The following is a 25,591-nucleotide window of genomic DNA, read 5'->3' as shown; positions in this document are numbered from 1 at the left end:
AGTTATAGACCAAACACGATAGTTAAGTAGTCCCTGCTACCGAACAGAGTCGATCAGAAGACAAAGTTATAACGAAGAATAAGGCATTGCCTGTGTTGCTACTGTAAATATATTCTGTGGGGTAAGTCAAACATTAGAAATAATTCCTAACAATGGCACACAAGATGAGCAGTGCTAGAGATCCTGCCCATACTCTAATTCCCCAAAATCCTGTACTTAAAGAAAAAAACCACCCAAACGATTTATCACTGCTATATGTCACCTTGCTTTGATATTATATCCAAACATTGCTAAATTACCAAGTTTTTTTTTTTTTTGAGACAGGGTCTCACTCTTGTCACCCATGCTGGAGTACAGTGGTGTGATCACAGCTCACTGCAGTCTCAAACTCCTGGGCTCAGGTGATCCTCCCATCTCAGCCTCCTGAGTAGCTGGGACTTCAGGCATGCACCACCACACCCGGCCAATTTTTGTATTTTTTGCAGAGACAGGGTTTCGCCACGTTGCCCAGGCTGGTCTCAAACTCCTGAACTCAAGCGATCTGCCCACCTGGCCTCCCAAAGTGCTGGAATGACAGGTGTGAGCCACCGTGCCCAGCCCCAAGTTTTCTAAGTATAACAGAGCCAGACAACCCAGACAAAGACTGAAAGTCATCTTTGAGGGATAGGGAGAGATGGCGAGAAGAAATGAAGGTTTCTTGAGTAATTATGATTTGCTAGGGACTGTATACCTTTTTTCACTTAATCTTTATAATTTACTCTGCAAATGTAGGGCTTGATTGTGTGAAGTTCAGCTATTTTAAGAAATTTTCGGCCGGGCGAGGTGGCTCAAGCCTGTAATCCCAGCACTTTGGGAGGCCGAGACGGGCGGATCACGAGGTCAGGAGATCGAGACCATCCTGGCTAATACGGTGAAACCCTGTCTCTACTTAAAAATACAAAAAACTAGCCGGGCGACAAGGCGGGCGCCTGTAGTCCCAGCTACTTGGGAGGCTGAGGCAGGAGAATGGCATAAACCCGGAGGCGGAGCTTGCAGTGAGCTGAGATCCGGCCACTGCACTCCAGCCTGGGTGGCAGAGCAAGACTCCGTCTCAAAAAAAAAAAAAAAAAAAGAAATTTTCCCAACGTTAAAAGCTAGTTTTTATTACGTTGAGATGTGAATCCAGGTCTGGATGACTCTAAAGTCTATGTGATTTTTCCTATCACATCACTCTGCCTCCTCTAAGATGCCAAAAATGCCAGATTACGTACTAATAATTTTAAAAGACAGCATTTTTAGAGTGAAGTATTACAGTTTTATACAACTTAAAACATTTCATAGTAATTTAAAACAAAAATAGATCATGAAATAAATGATTTAGGTATTCGTAATTTCAAAAAGAAAAGTTGACCATATAAATGAGTAGACTAAAAGTATGTAAATTCTGGAAACTACATCTGGGTGAACAGATTCTCTGCTAGATCTCACCACTGTAGAATTTTGTTTTTAGCTATTTGAAAAAGGGGGTGTGGGATAACACATGCACATGTAAAAAAAATTTATAGAAAGGTGTAAAAAAAATCTCTCCATCATTTATTCCTAGTCTCCCCCAAAGGAAATCACCATTAAACTCCTGTTTATATTTCTAGAAACTTCTCTGTGCATATATCAGAATAAATCATATACATCCTTTAAAAATCCCTACTCAACTGGGTTCATTACCTACATTTTATTCTACACTTAGCTTTTGTCACTTAATATATCTTGGAGATCTTCCCACATTAGTACAAGAAGAGCTAACTCATTCTGTTTAATGGCCACATAGCTTTCTATTATATGGATGTATCGTAATTTAAGCAGCTCTCCTCTTACAGAATTTCATTTGGCAGGGGTTTTAAAATCACAAGCAATGCTATAATAGATATTTCTGCATAACTATCTTGCATACCCTTGGAAATATCCATAGCTTAATTTCTACCAGTGGAACTGCTGGGTTAAAGGGCTGTGCATTTGACATAGCCTTGAACTCTTGGGTCATCAAGCAACCCTTCTGCCTCAGCCCCTCGAGTAGCTGGGACTATAGACATGCTACCATGCCTGGCTAATGTTTTAAAAAATTTTTCTGATACATATTACCAAACTACTTGCCAGAAAGGCTGCACCAATCACACCCTCACAATCAACACTCAACACTCTTACCAAGACTGGATATCATTTAACAAGAAAAATAAAGCCTGCCTATCTTCTAAGTGACATGATTCATTCCTGTTCTGATCTGCATTTCCTTAATTACGAATGAGGCTGGCTGGCACTCTGTACTTAGTTTACTGGTCATTTGTGGTTTTTTCTTATAAAATCAGTCACATCCTTGATGCAAATATATTGGGCAATTAATCTTATTGATCTGTAGGGCTTTTTGTAAATTCAGGAAGTTAACTTTATCCTATGTTGTGATTTTTTTTTTCAGTTAGCTGATTTTATAGATTTTTTTGCCAAGATGAAATTTACATAAAATAACTACTCTTTGCTTTTACTCTTTGCTCCAGGGTTTGTGTCAGACACAGGAGGGCATTTACACCTCCAAATTTATTATTATTATTATTATTTTTGAGACGGAGTCTTGCTCTGTCGCCCGGGCTGGAGTGCAGTGGCCGGATCTCAGCTCACTGCAAGCTCTGTCTCCTGGGTTTACGCCATTCTCCTGCCTTAGCCGCCCAAGTAGCTGGGATTACAGGCATGTGCCACCATGCCTGGCTAATTTTGTATTTTTTTGTTTAGTAGAGACAGGATTTCACCATGTTGGTTAGGCTGATCTCCAACTCCCGACCTCAGGTGATCCACCCGCCTCAGCCTCCCAAAGTGCTGGGATTACAGGCGTGAGCCAGCTCTCCTGGCCTCTGTTGCGGAATTCTAAATGACTGAGAATAAGACATTTAAAATCCGTTCTAAAAAAATAAATGCTACAAGGGAAGTTATAGAAAATGGTGGAGTCAGAAGCTCCATGGGTCGGTCCCTCCACCAATATAATCAGGAAGCTGAAAAAATGATCAAAATCACGATTTCAGAACTCTAGAAGCAGATCAGACACTCACAGCAACCAAGAGAGTGCTGAATGAAGGGAGGCTGCTGAAACTCAGAAGAGATGAGTGTGCATAAATCCCCATTCCACGGCCCTGCCACCCGCAGCCTGCAGGAAAGGAGGCCTGTGTTCCCACAGCAGCTGGCTCATACAAGGAGTGGGGGTGGAGGAAGGACCCTGTTCTCCAAAAATGTGCGGTTGTGCATTTTGTCCAGTCTGGCAAACTCGCTCAGCTTTGTTTTGGCCCCCTCAGGCTGCAGTGGTTTCCCTGGTGGCACCTATCACAAGATTTAAGACACCTACACCTACATCTGTACACTCACACACACAGATCCAGACAGTTAAGAAAATCTTCCAGTCACAGGCTGGCTGCATGGATAAGAGAAAAAAAAACTTGAGCAACTACATACAACAAGGAATACAGACTTCACAAAATAGGAAAAGTCATTGTACAAACAGGTAACTGTAACCTCACCAAGTCACAAAAGCAATCCCTGAGGAGGCGTAGAATCTGATTTCCAGAGTTACCACAATATCATACTCCAAATGTCCAGTTCTCAACAAGAAAGTAAAAGCATACACACAAAAAGGAATATACAGTGCATTCACAGGAAAAAGAATGAGAAACACTGCCCCTGAGGAAACACCAACACTAGAATCACACGTCGCAGAGGTTCAATCCACTGTTTTAAATATGCTCAAAGAACAAAAGAAAATGATGAACAAAGAAAATCAGGATAACAATGTCAATAAGGAGACAGAAACCATAAAAAGGGACCAGGAGGCCAGGCACGGTGGCTCACGCCTGTAATCCCAGCACTCTGGGAGGCCGAGGCAGGCGGATCACGAGGTCAGGAGATCGAGACCATCCTGGCTAACACGGTGAAACCCCATCTCTACTAAAAATACAAAAATTAGCCAGGTGTGGTGGTACATGCCTGTAGTCCCAGCTACTCCGGAGGCTGAGGCAGGAGAATGGCGTAAACCCGGGAGGCAGAGCTTGCAGTGAGCTGAGATCTGGCCACTGCACTCCAGCCTGGGTGGCAGAGCGAGACTCCGTCTCAAAAAAAAAAGAAAAATGAACAGAACCTGAAGTGCCTGTGGGACACCATCATACATATCATGGGAGTTTCAGAAGAAGAGGCACGGAAAAGGGCTGAAAAACAATTGGAAGAAATACATACTGGTCAAACACTTCTAAAAACTGATAAAAGATTTGAATCTACACATCCAAGAAGCTCAACAAACTCTAGGCAGGATAAAACACATTATAGTCAAATTGTAGAAAGAGCCAAAGCCAAAGAGAATCTTGAAAGCTACAAGAGAGAAGCTCCTAGTCAAGTAAAAGAGATCCTCACTAAAATTAACAGCTAATTTTTCATCAGAAACCATAAGCAGAAACCATATGGAGGCCATAGGCAGTAGGACAATCTATTTAAAGCGCTTAAAAAAAAAATCTGTCAATTAAGATCTGGCAAAAGTATCTTTTCAAGAATGAAGAAGAAACTAAGACATTCCCAGAGAAACAAAAGCTAAGGATGTTCGCTACCTGTAGACTTGCTCTACAAGAAATGCTAAAGGGATCCTTCAGGCTGAGATAAAAGAACAGCTAAACAGAAATTCAAAGCCACATAAAAAAGCTAAGATTGCTGGTAAAGGTTAACTACTTAGGTAAATATACAAGTCACCACTGGTTGGGCACAGTGGCTCATGCCTATAATCCCAGCACTTTCGAAGGCCAAGGCAGGTGGATCATTTGAGTCAGAAGTTGTGATCAACCTGGTCAACATGGTGAAACCCCATTTCTACTAAAAAAAGCAAAAATTAGCCAGGTGTGGTGGCACGCACCTGTAATACCAGTTACTCGGGAGGCTGAGGCAGTAGAATCACTCCAACCCAGGAGGTGGGGGTTGCAGTGAGTGGAGATCGCACCACTGCACTCCAGCCTGGGCAACAGAGTGAGAATCTGTCTCAGAAAAAAAAAAGCCATCATTGTTTTACTTTCGGTTTATAATTCTTTTGTTTCTACATTATGTAAAAGGCTAATGAATGCATAAAACAATCATTATAAATCTATGTTAATACACGTATTATACAATGTATAAAAATGTAATCAGTGATGACAACATGAAGGTGAAGGGACAGGAGATACATTTTGCTGTGACTGTACTAAACCTAAGCTGGCATTATTCAAGGTAAGTTGTTAAAAAGTTTAAAATGTTAATTGCAAACCCCAAAGTAACTACTAAGAAAATAACGAAAAACACACCCAAAAAGAAGAGAATCAAAATAGTTTACTGCCAGACAAACCCCAAACCCCTAGATAATAAAAAATACGATGAGGGCAATAATGGAAGAATTGAGGAATAAAAAACATGTAAGACATACAGAAAACAAATATCTAAATTGTAAAGTGAATCTTTCCTTGTCAGTAACTGGATTAAAAAACGACTCATCTACATGCAGTCTACAAGAGACTCACTTTAGCTGCCGAGGTGAGCATGAGACTCACTTTAGATATAATGACACAAAGAGGTTGAAAGTAAAAGGATGAAAGAAGATATTCCATGTAAGCGCAACAAAAAATGGTCTGAGATGGCTATATTATTAGAAATGATCGATTTTAAGTCAAAAAAGGTTACAAGAGACAAACAATTATATGTTGAGTAAAAAGGTTCAATTCTATCAAGAAAATGTAACAATTATAAACATATACACACCTAACAATATAACTCTAAAATACACGAAGTAAAAGTGGATAAAACTGAAGGAAGAAATAGACAGTTCTATAACAATAGGTGGAGACTCCAATACCCCACTTTCAAGAATGCACAGAAAAAAGCAGACCAGAAGATCTATAAGGATATAGAAGACTTGAACAACATTATAAACCAGTTTAGCCTACTATAAAGACATATACAGGCATACCTCAGAGATATTGTTGGTTCAGTTCAAGAACACCGCAATAAAGCAAACAGCGTAATAAAGTGAGACACATAAATTTTGGTATCCCAGTGCATATAAAAGTTATGCTTACACCTTACTGTAGTCTATTAAGTGTGCAATGGCATTATGTCTAAAAAAAACAATGTACTCACCTTAATTTAAAAATACTTTAGGCCGGGCGCGGTGGCTCAAGCCTGTAATCCCAACACTTTGGGAGGCCGAGACGGGCGGATCATGAGGTCAGGAGATCAAGACCATCCTGGCTAACACGGTGAAACCCCGTCTCTACTAAAAATACAAAAAACTAGCCGGGCGAGGTGGCGGGCGCCTGTAGTCCCAGCTACTCCGGAGGCTGAGGCAGGAGAATGGCGTAAAACCTGGGAGGCGGAGCTTGCAGTGAGCTGAGATCCGGCCACTGCACTACAGCCTGGGCGAAAGAGCAAGACTCGGTCTCAAAAAAAATAAATAAATAAAAATAAATAAATAAATAAATAAATAAAAATAAAAATACTTTATTGGCTGGGCGTGGTGGCTCACACCTGTAATCCTAGCACTTTGGGAGGCCGAGGCGGGTGGATCACGAGGTCAGGAGATGGAGACCATCCTGGCTAACATGGTGAAACCCCGTCTCTACTAAAAGATACAAAAAAAAAATTAGCCGGGCGTGGTGGCAGGCGCCTGTAGTCCCAGCTACTTGGGAGGCTGAGGCAGGAGAATGGCATGAACCCGGGAGGCAAAGGCTGCAGTGAGTCAAGATTGCACCACTGCACTCCAGCCTGGGCGACACAGCCAGACTCCGTCTCAAAAAAAAAAAAAAAAAGAAAGAAATTTATTGCTAAAAAATGCTAACAATCATCTGAGCCTTCAGCCAGTTGCAATCTTTTTGCTGGTGGAGAGTCTGAAGTTGAGTGGATGGCTGCTGACTGATCAGGGTGGTGACTGCTGAAGGGTAGAGTGGTTGTAGCAATTTCTTTCTTTTTTGTTTCCCAAGATAGGGTCTTGCTCTGTTGCCCAGGATGAAATGCAGTGGTGTGATCATGGCTCACTGCAGCCCTGACCTCCTAGGTCAGGAATTGCTCAAGCAATTCTCCTGCCTCGGCCTCCCAAGGAGCTGGACTACAGGCGTGTGTCACCATGTTCAGCTAATTTTTGTATTTTTTGTAGACAGGGTCTCACCACGTTGTCCAGGATGGTCTTGAGCTACTGGGCTCAAGCAATCCGCCTGCCTCAGCCTGCCAAAGTGCTGGAACTACAAGCATGAGCCACTGTGCCTGGCCTGCCAATTTCTTAAAATAAGACAACAGTGAAGTTTGTCACATCAATTGACTATTTTACAAAAGATTTCTCTGTAGCATGCAATGCTGTTCAATAACAATTTGCCCACAGAACTTCTTTCACAAAATTTGAGTCAATCTTTTTAAACCCTGCTGATGCTTTATCAATAAAGTTTATATTCCAAATCGGGGTGTCCAATTTTTTGGCTTCTCTGAGGCACAGTGGAAGAATTGGACCGCACATAAAACACACTAACACTAACCATAGCAGATAAGCTTAAAAAAAAAAAAAAAAAAAAAAAACTCGGCCAGGCATGGTGGCTCACACCTGTAATCCCAGCATTTTGGGAGGCCAAGGTGGGTGGAGCACCTGAGGTCAGGAGTTCCAAGACCAGCCTGGTCAACATGGTGAAACCCCGTCTCTACTAAAAATACAAAAATTAGCCAGGTGTGGTGGTGGGCAACGTAATCGCTTGGGAGGCTGAGATAGGAGGATTGCTTGAACCCGGGAGACGGAGGTTGCAGTGAGCCAAGATCGTGCCATTGCACTCCAGCCTGGGCAACAAGAGAGAAACTCCGTCTCAAAAAAAAAAACAGGCCGGGCGCGGTGGCTCAAGCCTGTAATCCCAGCACTTTGGGAGGCCGAGACGGGCGGATCACAAGGTCAGGAGATCGAGACCATTCTGGCTAACACGGTGAAACCCCGTCTCTACTAAAAAATACAAAAAAAAAAAAAACTAGCCAGGCGAGGTGGCGGGCGCCTGTAGTCCCAGCTACTCGGGAGACTGAGGCAGGAGAATGGCGTAAACCCGGGAGGCGGAGCTTGCAGTGAGCTGAGATCCGGCCACTGCACTCCAGCCCGGGCAACAGAGCGAGACTCCGTCTCAAAAACAAACAAACAAACAAACAAAAAACAAAAACAAAACCAAAAAAACTCATGTTTTAGGAAAGGTTACGAATTTGTGTTGGGTCACATTCAAAGCCGTCCTGGGTCACAGGTTGGAAAAGCTTACTCTAAATCCTTTGTTGTCAATAACGTTCACACCATCTTCACCAGGAGTAGAGTATATTTCAATAAATCACTTTCTTTGCTCATCCCTAAGGAGCAACTTCTCATCCACTCAAGTTTTACCATGCCTTTGCAATAATTCAGTCCCATCTTTAGGCTCCACTTCTAATTCTATTTCTCTTGCTATTTCTACTACACCTCCAATTAATTCCTCCACTCAAGTCTTGAGCCCCTCAAAGTCATCCACGAGGGCTGGAATCAACTTCCGTTAATGTTGATATTTTGATTTCCTCCCACCAATCACAAATGTTCTTCATGGCATCTAGAATAGTGACTCCTTTCCAAAATATTTTCTTTTTTTTTTTTGTCTCTCTCTCCTCTCTCTCGTCTCTCGTCTCTCCTCTCTCCCCTTTCCCCTCTCTCCCCTCTCTCCCCTCTCTCCCCTCCCTTCCCTCTCTCCCCTCTCCCCTCTCTCCTCTCTCTCTCTCTCTCTCTCTCTCTCTCTCTCCAGCCTTGACTCTCTGGTTCAGGTGATCCTCCCACCTCTGTCTCCTGGGTAGGTGGGAATAAAAGTGCATGACACCATGCTTTGCTAATTTTTTGCATTTTCTGTATTGACAGGGTTTTGCATGCTGCTCAGGTTGGTCTTGGACCCCAAGGCTTAAACAATCTGCCTGCCTTGGCCTCCCAAAGTGCTAGGATTACAGGTGTGAGCTGCTGTACCTGGCTCAAAATATATTTCTTAAATAATAAGATTTGAAAATTGAAATTGCTCCTTGGTCCAGGGACTACAGAATGGATGTTGTATTAAAAGGCATGAAAACAATACTAATGTCCTTGTACATCTTCATCAGAGCTCTTGGGTGACCAAGTGCTTCTCAATGAGCAGTAATGTTTTACAAAGAATCTTTTTCTGAGCAGTAGGTCTCAACAGTGGGCTTAAAATATTCAGTAAAGCATTCTGTAAACAGGCTGTCTCCAAGCTTTCACCATGCCATCTAAAGAGCACAGGCAGAGTATACTTAGCATAATTCTTAAGGGCCCTAGGATTTTGGGAATGGTACCTGAGCAGTGGCCTCAAGTTACCAGCTGCATTAACCCCTAACAAGAGAATTATAGCCTGTCTTTTGAAGCCAGGCATTGTCTTCTCCTCTCTAGCTATGGAAGTTATAGATGGCATCTTCTTTCAATAGAAGGCTTTTTCATCTACATTGAAAATCTGTTGCTTACTGCAGCCATCTTTACCAATTATCTTAGCTAGATTTTCTAGATAGCTTGCTATAGTTTCTACATCAGCACTTGCTGCTTCACCTTGCACTTTTACTTTATGGAGACACTTCTTTCCTTAAATCTCATAAACCAACCTCTGCTAGCTTCAAACTTTTCTTCTGCAGTTCCCTCACCTCTCTCACAGCCTTCAGAGAAATGAAGAGAATTAGGGTCTTGCTCCAAAGGCCGTGGCTTAAAGGAATGCTGTGGTTGGTATGATCTTCCATCCAGACCACTAAAACTTTCTCCATATCAGCATTAAGGCTGCTGCTTTCTTATCATTCATAAGTTCATTAGAGTAGCACTTTCAATTTCCTTCAAAAACTTTTCCTTTGCATTCACAGTTTGGCTGTTTAGAAAAAGAAGTCCAACTTTTGGCCTCTGTTTGCTTTTGACATGCCCTCCTCACTAAGCTTAGTCATTTCTAGCTTTTGATTTCAAGTAAGAAGCATATGACTCTTCCTTTCACTTAAACACCAGGTCATTGTAGGTTTATTAATTGGCCTAATTTCAAGACGGTTGTGTCTATGTTCAAGATGGTTGTGTCTCAGGTAACAGGGAGGCCTGAAGAGAAGGGGAAAGATGGGGGAATGGTGGCTCAGTGGAGTGGTTAGAGCACATATTTATTGACTAAGTTTGTTGTCCCTTATGGGTGTAGTTCACGGTGCCTCAAAAAACAATTGCAATAGTAACATCAAAAAATCACTGATCAAAGATTACTGTAACAGATAAAATAATAATGAAAAGGTTTGAAATATTGCAAGAACTGCCAAAATATGACACAGAAACACAAAGTAAACACGTGCAACAGGAAAAATGATGCTGATAGACTTCCTTAATGCAGGGTTGCCACAGACTATCAATTTGTAAAAAAAAATACAGTATCTGTGAAGCACAAAACAAGGTATTCCTGTATAGGACATGTCAACCACCAAGTGCACACAGGACATTCTCTAGGATAGATCATGTGTTAGACCATAAAACAAGTCTCAATACACTTAAAAAGACTGCGTCTCTTTAAAAATACAAAGTATTTTTCTAACCACAATGAAATGAAAGTAGCAATCAGAGAGAAAACTGAAAAACTAATAAATATGTGGAAATTAAACAATACCTTAAAGACCTATAACTATCAAGGGCATTGACTCTCTCAATAAAGAGATCCTAACCTGATGGCTTCACTGGTAAATTCTAACAACATTTAAAGAAGAAATGACACCAATCCTTCTCAAACTTTTCTAAAACACTGAAGAGGAGGGACCACTTCCTAATTCATTCTACTAGGTCAGGAGTACCCTCTGATATTAAAGCCAGACAAAAACACTATACAAAAACTATAGCTCAATATCCCTATGAACACTGGAGTAAATATCAACAAAATACTACCAAACCAAATTAAGCAGCATATTAAAAGAATTACACACTACCAGCAAGTGGGATTTCTTCCTGGAATGCAAGGATAGTTCAACATATGAAATCAATCAATGTAACACAAATTAACAGAATAAAGGAAAAAAAAAAACACGTAAAACACATATCATCTTAACTGATATCAAAAAAGCATATCTGACAAAATTCAGCACCCTTTTGTGACAAAAACACTCAAGAAGCCGGGCATGGTGGCTCACGCCTGTAACCCTAGCACTTTGGGAGGCTGAGGTGGGCGGATTGCTTGGGCTCAGGAGTTTGAGACCAGGCTGAGCAGTATGGTAAAACCCTGTCTCTACACAACTGCCATGTGTGGTGGTTCTCATCTGTAATCCCAGTTACTTGGAAGGATCACTTGAGGTCCGAAGTTTGAGTCCAGACTGGATGACACAGCAAGACCTTGTTTCTAAAAATAAATAAATATATATTTTTTAATTAGCCAGGCATAGTGGTGCACAGCTGTAGTCCCAGCTATTTGGGAGACTGAGGCAAGAGGATCATTTGAGCCCAAGAGTTTTAGGCTAAAGTGAGCTGTGATCGCCGGGCGCGGTGGCTCAAGCCTGTAATCCCAGCACTTTGGGAGGCCGAGACGGGCGGATCACAAGGTCAAGAGATCGAGACCATCCTGGCTAACACGGTGAAACACTGTCTCTACTAAAAAATACAAAAAACTAGCCAGGCGAGGTGGCAGACGCCTGTAGTCCCAGCTACTCTGGTGGCTGAGGCAGGAGAATGGCGTAAACTCGGGAGGCGGAGCTTGCAGTGAGCTGAGATCCGGCCACTGCACTCCAGCCCGGGCGACAGAGCGAGACTCCATCTCAAAAAAAAAAAAAAAAAAACAAAAACGTGAGCTGTGATCATACCACTGTAGTCCAGCCTGGGTGACAGAGGGAGATTCTGTCCAAAAAGGAAAAAGAAAAAGAAGAAAACTACAAAACACTGCTGAAAGAAATAAAAGACACAAATAAACAGACATCCCATGTTGTTTATGGATTGGAAGACATAATATTGCTAAGATAACAATGCTATCCAAAGCAATACATAGATTCAAACCAAGCCCTATCAAAAATCCTTGCCCTTAACTTTGGGTGAATATGGCATTTATCCATATTCTCTGAGCTGCAACATGCTACACTTCTACAGGTTTTTCTATTACAAACTCATACGCAATTGTGACCTATACTGAGAGAATAGCTGTTGTTTCAGTTATTTAGATGATGTCATAGAAGTAATTAATTAGCTCACTAAAAAAAATCATGGAACATTATATTCAATGTACTATGGGGGACTTCAAAGACAATCAAGAAATATCACAGCCCAGCCGGGCATGGTGGCTCATGCCTGTAATCCCAGCACTTTGGGAGGTTGAGGTGGGCAGATCACTTGAGTTCAGGAATTCAAGACCAGCCTGGGCAACACAGCAAGACCCCATCTCTACAAATATACAAAAATTAGCCAGGCACGGTGGCATGCACCTGACACACTAGTTACTCAGGAGGCTGAAGAGGGGAAATCTCTTGAGCAGGGGAGGTCGAGGCTGTAGTGAGCTGTGACTGCCACCACTGCACTCCAGAGAAAGACTCTGTCTCAAAAAAAAAAAAAAAGATATAGTGGAAATGGGGCCAAGTTGAAGGGAAACACTGGCCTGAAACTCCACTTCTTATTCCAGGCAATTCTGACAGGATCAGTAACACTCTTTCACGTGGGGCCGAGAGCTAAAAGCCAGGGACAGACAGGTCCTGCAGACTGGCAAAACTCAAGAAGTGGGTGGTACCAGAATACCAAAGGTTGCACACATTGCCTCGGCAGAAGGAAAAAAATATTAACATAAGGGGGTGGGGCTCAGTAGCCCCAGGAAAAGAGATAAAGGCATAGCCATCATTTGCCAGCTGGGCCAAAGACAACAGAGGGTCCTGGCATACCAATTTCACCAACTGCAAAGAAAGTACACAGAGCTCAAGCTCCCCTGAGAGTGCCTAAGGCCTACCCCTCCAGCCCCATTCAGCTAATCCCAGATGTCAGTGTGGTTCAGCCCTACGTCTAGCTTAAGAATCAAGAGCTGATTCTAACAATATTCAGGTATACAGCAAGGGACCTAAAAGCAAATTTCAGACCTGAACAGAAATTCAGGTTCCCCTCTCAAGAATTAAACAAAATAAAACCACACGGGGTCTGTGGATATATTCCACAATAGCAAAAAGGAGAAAATGGCAAGAAATAGACAAAGAGTGCATTTTAAACAATTTTTTAAATGTTTTTCACAAACTTCATGAAAACACAGTCTCTGAATAAAGTATAAGGAAGATGAGACAAAACGGTAGAACAATATGAAAAAAAGGGCAGACTGAATTAACAACAGGGTGTCATGAAACTAATATAGAGCAGAAATTTACACAGGCGATAAGAAGCAGAATTACAACAGTAAAAAAACAGAATCGATAATGTGGAAGGCACTTTGGGGATCTTCTACTAAAATACAGGAAAAGGATAAAAAAATGAAAACAGCAAGACAGAAGATGATAAAGCAGGAGAACAGAGAAGACAGATCAATGTACAGCCCGTTAATGTCCTTGAGAGAAAGAACCAAACAGAGAACGTGAAATAATAAAAATTAAACTTCATTGAAGAAAACTGCCCTGAGTGGAAAATCTTGAGTATTCAGAAGAGCCTTATCTCAGTAGTGGGGACAAATTAATTCCAGACAAAATGCAGTTCTGGTCCTGCCAAACAAAGCTTAAAAACAAGCCTCAGAAGGATCAAACTGTTTCCAACTTAATTATGTTCCAGAATGAAACTTGAGAACATTTACATAATACAAAAATATCCAGCACCGAACAAGGTAAAACTCATATCTGACATCAAATTTAAAAATCACCAGGCATGCCAAGAACTAGGAAAATATAACCCAAGATACTGAGGTGGGGGTGGGAATCAATCAACAGAAACAGATCCAGAAATGACAAGAGATTTATACAACTGGTAGACAATTCTACATTCTATATTTTCAAGAAGGTAGAGAAAAGATTAAGCATGTTAGGTAGAGACAGGGAAACTATTGCAAAATAAAAGACCCAAATAAAACATCTAGAGATTTAAAAAACACATAAACATACATTGGGATGAGAATAACAGAATTAACACTGCAGAACATTAGTGAACTTGAAAACATGGCAACAAAAACCTACCCAAAATAAAACACAGAGGGAAAAAAAGGCAAATAAAAAGGGAATAGAGCATCAGCGAGCTGTGAGACAACTTCCAGATGCCTAATGTAGACATGGTTGTGGTGGTGAGGGCAAAAAGTTTTATGTGGTAAGCTATGAGACACATGAAAACAATATATATATATATATGTATATGCTGTTTTATATATTGAAAACTATATATATAAAAACAATACACACACACACATTTTATATGTATGTGAAAACAATAGCCAAAACTTTTTCAAATTTGATGAAAACTACAAATGCATAGACCTAAGCAGCTCAACAAACTCCAAGCACAAGAAACATGAAAAAAACTACAGCAAGGCAGGCCGGGCGCGGTGGCTCAAGCCTGTAATCCCAGCACTTTGGGAGGCTGAGACGGGCGGATCACGAGGTCATGAGATCAAGACCATCCTGGCTAACACGGTGAAACCCCGTCTCTACTAAAAATAAATACAAAAAACTAGCCGGGCGAGGTGGCGGGTGCCTGTAGTCCCAGCTACTCAGGAGGCTGAGACAGGAGAATGGCGGGAACCCGGGAGGCGGAGCTTGCAGTGAGCTGAGATCCGGCCACTGCGCTCCAGCCTGGGCAACAGAGCGAGACTCCGTTTCAAAAAAAAAAAAAAAAAAAAAAAAACTACAGCAAGGCACATCATAACCAAATCACTTAAAATCAGTGGAGAAAATCTTAAAAGCAGCCAGAGAAAAAAAGACCCCTTTAGTACACAGAACCTCAGAAGCAATGCAAGCCAGCCAGGAGACAGGAGACCAACATTTTTAAAGTACTGAAATTAAGGTGGGGGAGGGGTGGAAAGGCCTGTCAACTTAGAATTCTACACCCATGAAAATATCTTTCAAAATGAAGGCAAAATATATTTTTTCTTTATTATTATTAATATTTTTTGAGACAGAGTCTCGCCCTACTGCCCAGGCTGGAGTGCAGTGGCACGATCTCGGCTCACTGCAAGCTCTGCCTCCTGGGTTCATGCCATTCTCCTGCCTCAGCCTCCCAAGTAGCTAGGACTACAGGCGACCGCCACCACGTCCGGCTAATTTTTTGTATTTTTAGTAGAGACAGTGTTTCACTGTGTTAGCCAGGATGGTCTCGATCTCCTGACCTGGTGATCCGCCCACCTTGGTATCGCAAAGTGCTGGGATTAAAGACATGAGCCACTGCACCCGGCCCAAAATACTTTTTCAGACATAGAAAAGTTGAAAGAACTTATGACCAAAAAGGTCAAAAGTAAAAAAAAAAAAGTCACTTGATCACATGAAAACAAAAGTCAAGCAACACAATACTAATATCAAAGTAAATTTCAATGCAAAAATCATCAGGATGAAAGTTTATTGTTAACTGATGAATCCTGTAATTCACAATAAAGTTTACTCTGTGAATGTTTATGTGTCAGAGTACAATGTTAGAAAATAAGGCAATGTTAACAGAAATGTAATTGTAGCCGGAAATAAAAGTATCCCTCTTTAATTCTTAATAAATCAAGTAGGCAAAGGATAAGAATCTATAGGTTTAGACAGCTATCAATAAAGCTAATTTAATGCAATACCTATACACTCTACAAATAATAATACTCCTTCTTTCCTAATGTCTGCAGGACGTTTATAAAAATGATAATATACGTGGCTACAGAGAACATCAATAACTTCCCCAAAGCAGAAATGCACAGGGCACATTTGATTACATGTGACTATACAACGGATTACACAATATGATAAAACTAGAAATGTTAAAAGTAGAAGAGGAGAAGAGGACAAGGGAATAGGGTAGAAGAAAATTCATAAATTTTATACAAAACTCTGGTATCATGGCCAACAACAAAAAACCCTACAAGCCAATCTCATTTATTAACATAGAAAGAAAGATTATAAATCACATGGCATTCTGGTTTGTATACTTCAATCTCTTGCGGGTTTGGTACGTCATAAGTATGATATGTTGAAGAAACTGAGTTATTGGTCCCATCACATTAAGGGCAAGATCCTAGACTATGGTGAAATTACCATCAGAAAGGCATTTCATTTCTCCCTTGGCTCTCTTCCACTCAAGACTAACTCTGGTGACACACACATCATTACCTGTGCTTCCTTCTACGAGTGACAATGAGTGATGGGACATAAATCTGGAAAAAACCAAATGAGACGTCTGCATTGGGGCAGCATTGAAAACTTTTAAGTGACATGTTGTGAGCCATGGTTAAGGAAGGCTGATCTGCTGAAGGACTAAAGCAGGAGAAAGTCTGAAGCAGAAGTTAATTATAAGATTTCAACGGCCAGGCGCCGTGGCTCAAGCCTGTAATCCCAGCACTTTGGGAGGCCGAGACGGGCGGATCACGAGGTCAGGAGATCGAGACCATCCTGGTGAACATGGTGAAACCCCGTCTCTACTAAAAAAAAATACAAAAAAAACTAGCCGGGCGAGGTGGCGGGCGCCTGTAGTCCCAGCTACTCGGGAGGCTGAGGCAGGAGAATGGCGTGAACCCAGGAGGCGGAGTCTGCAGTGAGCTGAGATCCGGCCACTGCACTCCAGCCTGGGCGACAGAGCGAGACTCCGTCTCAAAAAAAAAAAAAAAAAAAAAAAGATTTCAACAAGTACAGTCTAGGTAATAATAAAAGTAACAGTGGGGCCAGGCACGGTGGCTCACGCCTGTAATCCCAGCACTTTGGGAGGCTGAGGCGGGTAGATCACTCAAAATTTCAGGCGTCCCAGATCAGCTTGGCCAACATGCTGAAACCCTGTCTCTACTAAAAATACAAAGTTAGCCAGGCATGGTGGCACACACCTGTAATCCCAGCTACTCGGGAGGCTGAGACAGCAGAACTGCTTGAACCTGGGAGGCGCAGGTTGCAGTGAGCCAAGATCATGCCACTGCACTCTAGCCTGGACAACAAGAGTGAAACTATGTCTCAAAAAAAAAAGTAACAGTGCGTATGGAAAAGGGGTGGCATTGATGAGACTGACAGAACTGGTCAACAGGAAGATACAGCAGTAGTACAAGGTGCAAATGATACCATCAAGAAAGTGAACAGACAACCCACAGAATGGGAGAAACCATTTGCAGATCATGTAACTAATGAGTGACTTGCATCCAGAATACCTAAAGAACTCTTATGACTCAATAATAAAAAGATACATAACCCAACTGAAAAACAGATAAAGGATTTGAAGAGACATTTCTCCACAGAAGATATACAAATAACCAATAAACACATGAAAACCGCTCAACATCATTAGTAATTAGAAAAATGCAGATCAAAACTACAAAACACCCCTTCTCATTCACTAAGATGGCTGTGAAAAGTAAGACAGACAGTAACAAGTGTCGGCGAGGATGTGTAGGGATTAGAACCCCCATACATTGCTGGTGGGCATGTAAATGGTACAGCTACTGTGGAACAGTGTGACAGTACCTCAGGAAGTTAAACACAGTTACCACATAGTCCAACAGTTCTCCTAGGTACACACCCAAGAAAAATGAAAACATATGTCTACACAAAAACTTGTACATGAATGGTCATAACGGCATTACTCTTAAAAATCAAAAAGTGAAAACCATCGTAAGTTCCATCAACTCATGAATGGATCAACAAATGGGATATATCCTTAGAATAGAATATTTGGCAATAAAAAAAGAATGAAATACTTATAGATGTGACAGCACAGCTGGCACTTGAAAACGTTACGCTAAATGAAAGAGGTCGGACACAAAAGGTCATATCGTGTATGACTCCATTTACATGAAATGTCCAGAATAGACAAATCCATAGAGACAGAAAGTAGATTCGTGGCTGGGGGTAGAAGAAATGGGGAGCAACTGCTAACTGGGTTTCTTTGAGGAGAGACAAAAGTTCTAAAATTAGATTGTGGTGATGGGTATACAAATCTGTGAAAATACTAAAAAAAAAAAAAACCCCTCTTCATTGCTTATGAATTATGTCTCTATAACGTTGTTTAAAAAAGAGTAATGTGGCCAGGCGCAGTGGCTCACGCCTGTAATCCCAGCACTTTGGGAGGCTGAGGCGGGTAGATCACAAGGTCAGGAGATCGACACCAGTCTGACTAATATGGTGAAACCCCGTCTCTACTAAAAACACAAAAATTAGCTGGGTGTGGTGGTGGGCACCTGTAGTCCCAGCTACTCAGGAGGTGAAGCAGAAGAATCACTTGAACCCAGGAGGTGGAGGTTGCAGTGAGCCGAGATTGCCCCACTGCACCAGCCTGGGCGACAGAATGAGACTCCGTCTCAAAAAAATAGAAATACGGCTGGGCGCGGTGGCTCACGCCTGTTATCCCAGCACTTTGGGAGGCCAAGGCGGGTGGATCACGAGGTCAGGAGATCGAGATCATCCTGACTAACACGGAGAAACCCTGTCTCTACTAAAAACACAAAAAATTAGCCGGGCGTGGTGGCGGGCACCTGTAGTCCCAGCTACTCGGGAGGCTGAGGCAGGAGAATGGCGTGAACCCGGGAGGTGGAGCTTGCAGCGAGCCGAGATTGCACCACTGCACTCCAGCCTGGCGACAGAGCAAGACTCCGTCTCAATAAAAAAAAAAAAAAAGAAGAAAGAAAGAAATAAAATAAAGAGTAATGCAAGGCAAACTGATGTACCAATGCTGACTTTGAAGTTTCATGACTGAGTGACTAGGAAAATGTCATCATTAATAGGAAATAACAGCAACTACTATTTATGATACACATATACAAATAAACTGCTTCATACAGACATTGTACAAAGTCTATGCAAAGCACTTTAGATGTTCTGTCTCACTTAATCTTCACAGCAACCCACTCAATAGGTATTTTTTACTTCCATTGTACAGAATTGGAGATAGACAAAAAAGCTAAGCAACTTAAGGTCATGTAACTGGTAAGGAGTAAAGTTGAGATTTAATTCCAAAGCACTTGTTCAAGCCCACTATAGTTTAAAGAGGTGGAAAGAAAAGGTGAATATAATTTTTTCTTTTTTTTTTTTTGAGATGGAGTCTCACTCTGTCGCCCAGGCTAAAGGGCAGTAGCTCCACTTCGGCTCACTGCAACCTCTGCCTCCCAGATTCAAGCAATTCTCCTGCCTCAGCCTCCTGAGTAGCTGGGACCACAGGTGTGTGACACCATGCCCCACTAATTTTTGTATTTTCAGTAGAGATGGGGTTTCACCATATTGGCCAGGCTGGTCTCGAACTCCTGACCCTCATGTGATCCGCCCACCTCAGCCTCCCAAAGTGCTGGGATTACAGGTGTGAACCACTGTGCCTGGCTGTGAATATCATTATAGTTTGACAGTATAGAAAGTAAACGTGAATATCATTTTCACAAATAATCTAAATAATCTTATTATATACAATGTATTCATAAACTTTAGCACACTGACCATCCTTAGACTTAAGATGGCCCAGGCCAGGCACGGTGGCTCACGCCTGTAATCCCAGCACTTTGGGAGGCCGAGGCAGGCAGATCACCAGGTCAAGAGATGGAGACCATCCTGTCCAACATGGTGAAACCTGGTCTCTACTAAAAATACAAAAAAATTAGCTGGGCATGGTGGCCAGCGCCTGTAGTCCCAGCTACTTGGGAGGCTGAGGCAGGAGAATCGCTTGAACTCAGGAGGCAGAGGTTGCAGTGAGCCGAGATCGCACCACACACTCCAGCCTGGGCAACATAGCGAGACTCCATCTCAAAAAAAAGAAAAAAAAGATGGCTGGGCACGGTGGCTCATGCCTGTAATCCCAGCACTGTGGGAGCTTGAGTTTGAGACCAGCCTGACCAACAAGGCAAAACCCTGTCTTTACTAAAAATACAAAATTAGCCGGGCATGCTGGCAGATGCCTGTAATCCCAGCTACTCTGGAGGCTGAGGCAGAGAATTGCTCAAACCTGGAAGGTGGAGGTTGCAATGAGCTGAGATCCCGCCACTGCACTCTACCCTGGGCGACAAAGCCAGACTCTATCTCAAAAAAAGAAAAAAAAAAAAAAAAGATACCAGCAGTTTTATGTCACTTTGCGCATGTATTTTATTTTTTTAATCCAATAGCAACAGTTCTAAAACAAACACACCAATCCCAGCCTGTTCCACTCTGCTTCTTAAAAGCTATTTGGCTTTTTAAAAGCAGATGAAGGGCAACATACTGAAGAAATCTTGAACTAGATGACCTTCAGATTCCCTTCAACTTTGATGAGTTTAATAGCAGCCACTATTTATTATTCAGCTGAGGAACTCTAAGTCAAATTTTATACGTGATTTAAACACCAATTAAACATCCTAAAAACACAGATGACAGCAATATAATAGGGAAGCAGACCCACTAGCTACTTATTGTGAAGTCCTTCAGAGATTTCTTTAATCAGAGCATATGGTAATTTGCATGCTTACTATAGAAAGCAAATTTAAACATAGTAAATGTTGCTTCAGTAAATTTAAAGCCTGGCAAAAATGTACAAAAATACCAATTCCCTATGCCTACTCTTTACATTAGTGAAATGCTTTAGAGTTCACAGAGCACACTATGTAAACCTACATTGTGCAACACTCCCGTATCATTGCATCCTTTTGAAAGATGAGTGAACTGAAGCTCAAATTAAAAGACCTGCCCATGGTTACACACCTCAGAAATGGCATGTCAGGATTCAAACAGCAGCACAACTCCAAATCTAATATTTTTCTAAGTTAAAAAAAAAAAAAAAATCACTTGGCAGAAAAATTTATCTGACATTAAATGTTCTATCAGTGCAAATTACATCATTGGTGGGCCTTAGAATGCGTAATATCTCTTCAGAAGAGAAGAAAGAATCTTCTGGTCTAGAGGAATTAAATATCTTAACAAAATACATTATTATTTTTGCTAAAAGAGAAATGATTACAGTAAGTAATTTTTAACAATGGTATTATGAGCAAGTTTATAGCTTACCTAATGCAAAGCTGTATTCCTGGGATAAAGTTCCTTATGCCATGGCCATCAAAAAGCAATATGAATAGAATGAGGAAGAAGAACCCATTTCAGTTTTGCTTCAAATAAAATCACATTGACTTCTGGAAGGAAGAGTAACAGTGAAAATGTAAAAGAGATGCTATGATTCTATGTACATGTATATTTGCTAATAAACACTAGAGATGTACATTAGTGGCAGAAAGAAAAGTAATCAAGACTGGCATTTTTGGTTATATTAAATTCATTCTGCAACTCTGTTGCTCCTGCCTTTGTATTTTTTTTAAAAAATAAACTTATTTTGTAATAATTTAAATTTTCAAAACAATTGAAAAGACAGTGCATAATTCCCGTATACCTCTCATCCATTACTGTGGCGTATGTGTTAAAACTAGAAAACCAACATGATCAATGACTATGTAATTTTGCAGAATTAACATATCCTTTGGAAGAGCGCTATTGGTCTCCTGACCATTGTCAATCAGTATTCTTCTATTTTTTTCCTAATTAGAACACTTTGGCCAAATAACTTAGTAAAATCTATTTTAAGATGTTTTTTAAAAAAACAAGCCACCTGCTTTGTGAAGTTTGATTCATGATTCCCTTCAATTTTAAGCCACGGCTGAATGTTTTACTTAAAAATTTCCAGGACAAACATTCCATTACAGCAAATTATCTGAGATTCAAAAGAGAAGGCAATGTTCTAGAAACTAACCCTCCATTCATCAATCATCCTTCCATCAAATTTCAATAAAGCCAAGGAAATGTTTTTAACTGTGCCCTCATGTGCATTAGAATTCAGGATAAGAAGTTGAAATCAAGAAAGCAGAAGGCAGACACAGCACTCATTTCATGAAATTAACAACATATCGACAAATTTTTAAAAATCTTATTTCCTCAATATGTTACAAATAAGACAAAAGCCCCTATTCTAACTGCAAATATAAACAGAGTGAAAAGGAAAAGTTCAGGCCCAGCGCAGTGGCTTACACCTGTAATCCTGGCACTTTGGGAGGCCAAGGCAGGTGGATCATTTGAAGTCAGGAGTTTGAGACCAGTCTGGCCAACATGGTGAAACCCTGTCTCTACTAAAAATACAAAAATTAGCTGTGTATGGTGGCAGGCGCCTGTAATCCCAGCTACTTGGGAGGCTGAGGCAGGAGAATCGCTTGAACCTGGGAGGTGGAGGTTGCAGTGAGCAGAGATTGCACCACTGCACTCTAGCCTGGGCGACAGGGCGAGACTCCATCACAAAAAAAAAAAAAAAAAAGAAAAGGAAAAGTTCATGAAAATGATACTATTCAATTAATTTTCAGACATGCATTTTTTCACATTTTAAAATTCATGAAATCAGAATGTGATCACCAGGTGGCAGTTTTAATAGTTGTCACAGCCTGAGACAATGACAGAGAACTGCTGAGGTCCTCATCAATGTTCTTGACACAAAGGATGACACGCTAGAAAAAATATGGACACACTCTGAACTGAAAAGTATAAAGAGTAGAACTTGGAATGTTAACTTTAATGAATACTTTAACCAAATTATTCTTATTTTTCCTTTGTATATACATGCATTAGCATAGGCACTGATACCATTTTTTAGTGTCTAAGTCTAAAAGTGTTTTCAATAATAAAAAGTCTAAAACGATAAGAGCGCATTAAGCCATAGTTTAATTAGCAGGGTTTCTCTCTTCCTTAGTGGTACATGAAATAATCAACAGCATCTACGATTCAATGAAATAAACTAGTAATTCAGTTGTGATATCTTGTTAGAAAGTTTGATAAACTACCTTAAAGGCAAATAGCTTAAATAAGAGATTTTAAAAAACAAAAAACCCACAAAGGCATCCCCCATAAGAAAACTCAAGAAATAACACATAATTTTGCATTATAATAAAAGGGCTATTTTTCAACCTTATGAGTTTTCCTCCTGTGAAGAGTATAATTATCAAGTATCCTACTTATGAGCAGATTCTTGCACTGATTCCAAGAAAGGCGGAGGGAAGAGAGCCAGGGCAGAAAGTTAAGTAGAAAGCTTGAGGAAGATTTTAACCATATCCATTTAACTAAACTTTTCTAAGAACCTCAGCTGTACCCACTGCTGTAAAGAGAGTAGGCATCAATAAACACAGGTTCAACTAGATGTTCTTAACAGCTACAGAATGAATTTTGAAGAATTACACGTAAAAGGAGCTTATTGGTTTCAGGAGTCTCCAATGAATACTGTTTTTGTTTTTTTGTATTGTATAAAATATACATAAAACTTTAAGACTTAACAATTTTAAGCATTCTTAAGAGTCCAATTCAGTGAAGTACATTCACAATATTGTGCAATCATCACAACCCATTTTCAGACTTTATTCATCATCCCCCAAAACTCTGTTCTGTATCCATTAAGCACTAACTCCTCTCCCCAGCCCCTGGTAAACTATTCTACTTTCCGTCTCTTAATTGGTTGACTCTACGTACTTCATTTAAGTGCTCTCAAACAATATTTGTTCTTTTGTGTGTGCTTTACTTCTCCTGTGGTACTTTTGTAAAGCAAATAATAAATCCCTGATTATTAGGTTTCTTACAATTTAACTGAAAATGCCAACACAATCTCTGAACTAAGCATGCAGCTCTCCCAGAAACTCTGCTACTGATCCAGTAGCCCCAAAGATCTGTCTGATCCTTCCTTAGCCTGTAGACAGGCCTGTTAAACAGCTGTAACTCAAAGAGCAGGCTCCAGAGATCCCTGGAGACCATCCCGTGGTAAGTGGATGGAGTGAAGGGATTTGGGAAGCTGTGCAGGCCTGAAAAACCACAGGCGAGAAAAGGCTAGGACTCATCAAGCTGCTCTGGCCCTCAAATGGGCCTCCTGTCTCCCTGACAGGCTCTCTCGCACTCTGACACTTATGTTGGGCGGCACCTGTCAGAGCTGAGGCCAAACTGCGGTCGAGTCACTGAGAGTGTCACCAGTGCAGGGAGCTTCACGGGGTCATGAGTCACCTTCCATAGCTCAGAGGTCTGGGTAGCCCTGCCCTACCCAGACAAACTCAGCTAGGAAACAGAAACAAGAGGGGAAATAAAAGTTGGAAGAAAGAGAGAAATAGACAGATGGCCAAAAAGCCAGACTGACAGGCCCTGAATTAGAGCAAGGGCTGAGTGGCAGAGACAGGGTGAACAGACACAGACGCAAGGTGGACACAGATATAAAAGAGAATCCAGATACCCCGAGAAAGACAAAGTGGAGAGAAATATCAGGTTGACAGGGACCTAGCTGAAAGACAAAAAGGGCAGGTTACAACAGGTGACAGCAACCGGGGTGAAACAGAAGGAAAAAGAAGATCAGAGAAGTCCAGGCGCAGTCTTTCTGCCAGCTCGGCTCTTCAGGCTTCACGCATTGGTGGCTCGAACCCGAGGCCGTCAAGCCGCGCCCACCCTGTGCCCCGAAAGGCCAGCGGACGGACAGGGGCAGGATCTCTAAGCGCCGTGGCCGGCGGAGCTCCGCTGCCGCGAGGGTGACCTTGGGCGAGAAGCTGCCCCAAAGGCCTTGGTATCGCGGTCTGCGCGCCGCGTGGGCAGGAGACTGCGGGATTCGGAGCTGGGGCGCCGGGACCCCAACCTTCCGCGCGGGGCTTTAGCATGCCGGTCCACGGAATGGGCCTGGCGGAGCAAGCGGCGCGTGCGTCGGGGCCTGCAGAGGAGCCCTTAACTCCCCCAACAACTTCTCCTCCCTTACCCTTGCTGCCCGTGGTCCTGGCCACTCAGTACCTGCCAAGGGCTCAGCGCTCACATCCCCCGGCCAAGGGATCCTCTCCGCCGCCGGCGCAGGCCTGTTCTAGCCTTCGCTGCCGCAACAGATTCAGCCTGTGCCTCAGCCCCCGGAAACGCTTCCAGGTCCCGCCCCCCGAAACTGACAGTGCTTCCGGGGGTGCGTCAGAGAGAAAGAGGAGTGCGCATGCGGGATTCACTGTCTGAGCTAGGCGTCCGGAGAGAGCGCATAGGTAACGGGCGCATGCGCAGTACAGTCTGGAGTGGGTCAATCAATTTTAGGGACTGACTAAGCTGTTGAAAATAGGGGAGCAGATATCGAGTTCTAAATCTTCTTAAAACCTTGACATAGACCAGGCGCGGTAGCCCACGCCTGTAATCCCAGCACTTTGGGAGGCCGAGGCGGGAAGATCGCTTGAGGCTGGAGTTCGAAACCATCCTGGCCAACATGGTGAAATCCTGTCTCTACAAAACGTACAAAAATTAGCTGAGTGTGGTTGCTGGCGCCTGTAATCCTAGCTATTTGGGAAGCTGAGACAGAAGAATTGTCTGAACCCGGGAGACAGAGGTTGCAGTGAGGTGAGATCATGCCAGTGCACTCCTGCCTGGGCACAGAGCAAGACTCTTAACAACAACAACAACAAAACAAAAACACCTTGACCTCCGTCTCTTCTCTAAACAAACAAACGAAAACCTTGACCTCAGTTTG

The 25,591-nt window shown here is 42.0% G+C and overlaps 1 protein-coding gene across 5 annotated transcripts in view; it reads right to left on the bottom strand.

Moving 5' to 3' along the window:
- Positions 1 to 25,011, bottom strand: part of ZBTB43 (zinc finger and BTB domain containing 43) — a 32,244-nt gene extending 7,233 nt beyond the window's left edge. Inside the window, exons 1-2 of one of the 5 annotated variants that reach the window (XM_033191303.1) lie at positions 24,883 to 25,007; positions 21,109 to 21,230 (exon numbers count right to left, since the gene is read on the bottom strand). The gene's annotated coding sequence lies outside the window, so the exon portion shown is untranslated. Of the gene's footprint in view, positions 1 to 6,156; positions 6,177 to 21,108; positions 21,231 to 24,850 lie in introns of those variants that run through there. The other 4 variants (XM_033191304.1, XM_033191308.1, XM_033191316.1 and 1 more) reach the window with 4 other exon arrangements.
- Between the last annotated feature and the right edge of the window lie 580 nt (positions 25,012 to 25,591).

This window comes from Trachypithecus francoisi, unplaced genomic scaffold, assembly GCF_009764315.1.
Source record: "Trachypithecus francoisi isolate TF-2019V2 unplaced genomic scaffold, Tfra_2.0 Contig01585, whole genome shotgun sequence".
NCBI lineage: Eukaryota > Metazoa > Chordata > Mammalia > Primates > Cercopithecidae > Trachypithecus > Trachypithecus francoisi.
The sequence above is the reverse complement of the archived record's forward strand: the minus strand, read 5'-3'. Positions and strand labels throughout refer to the sequence as shown.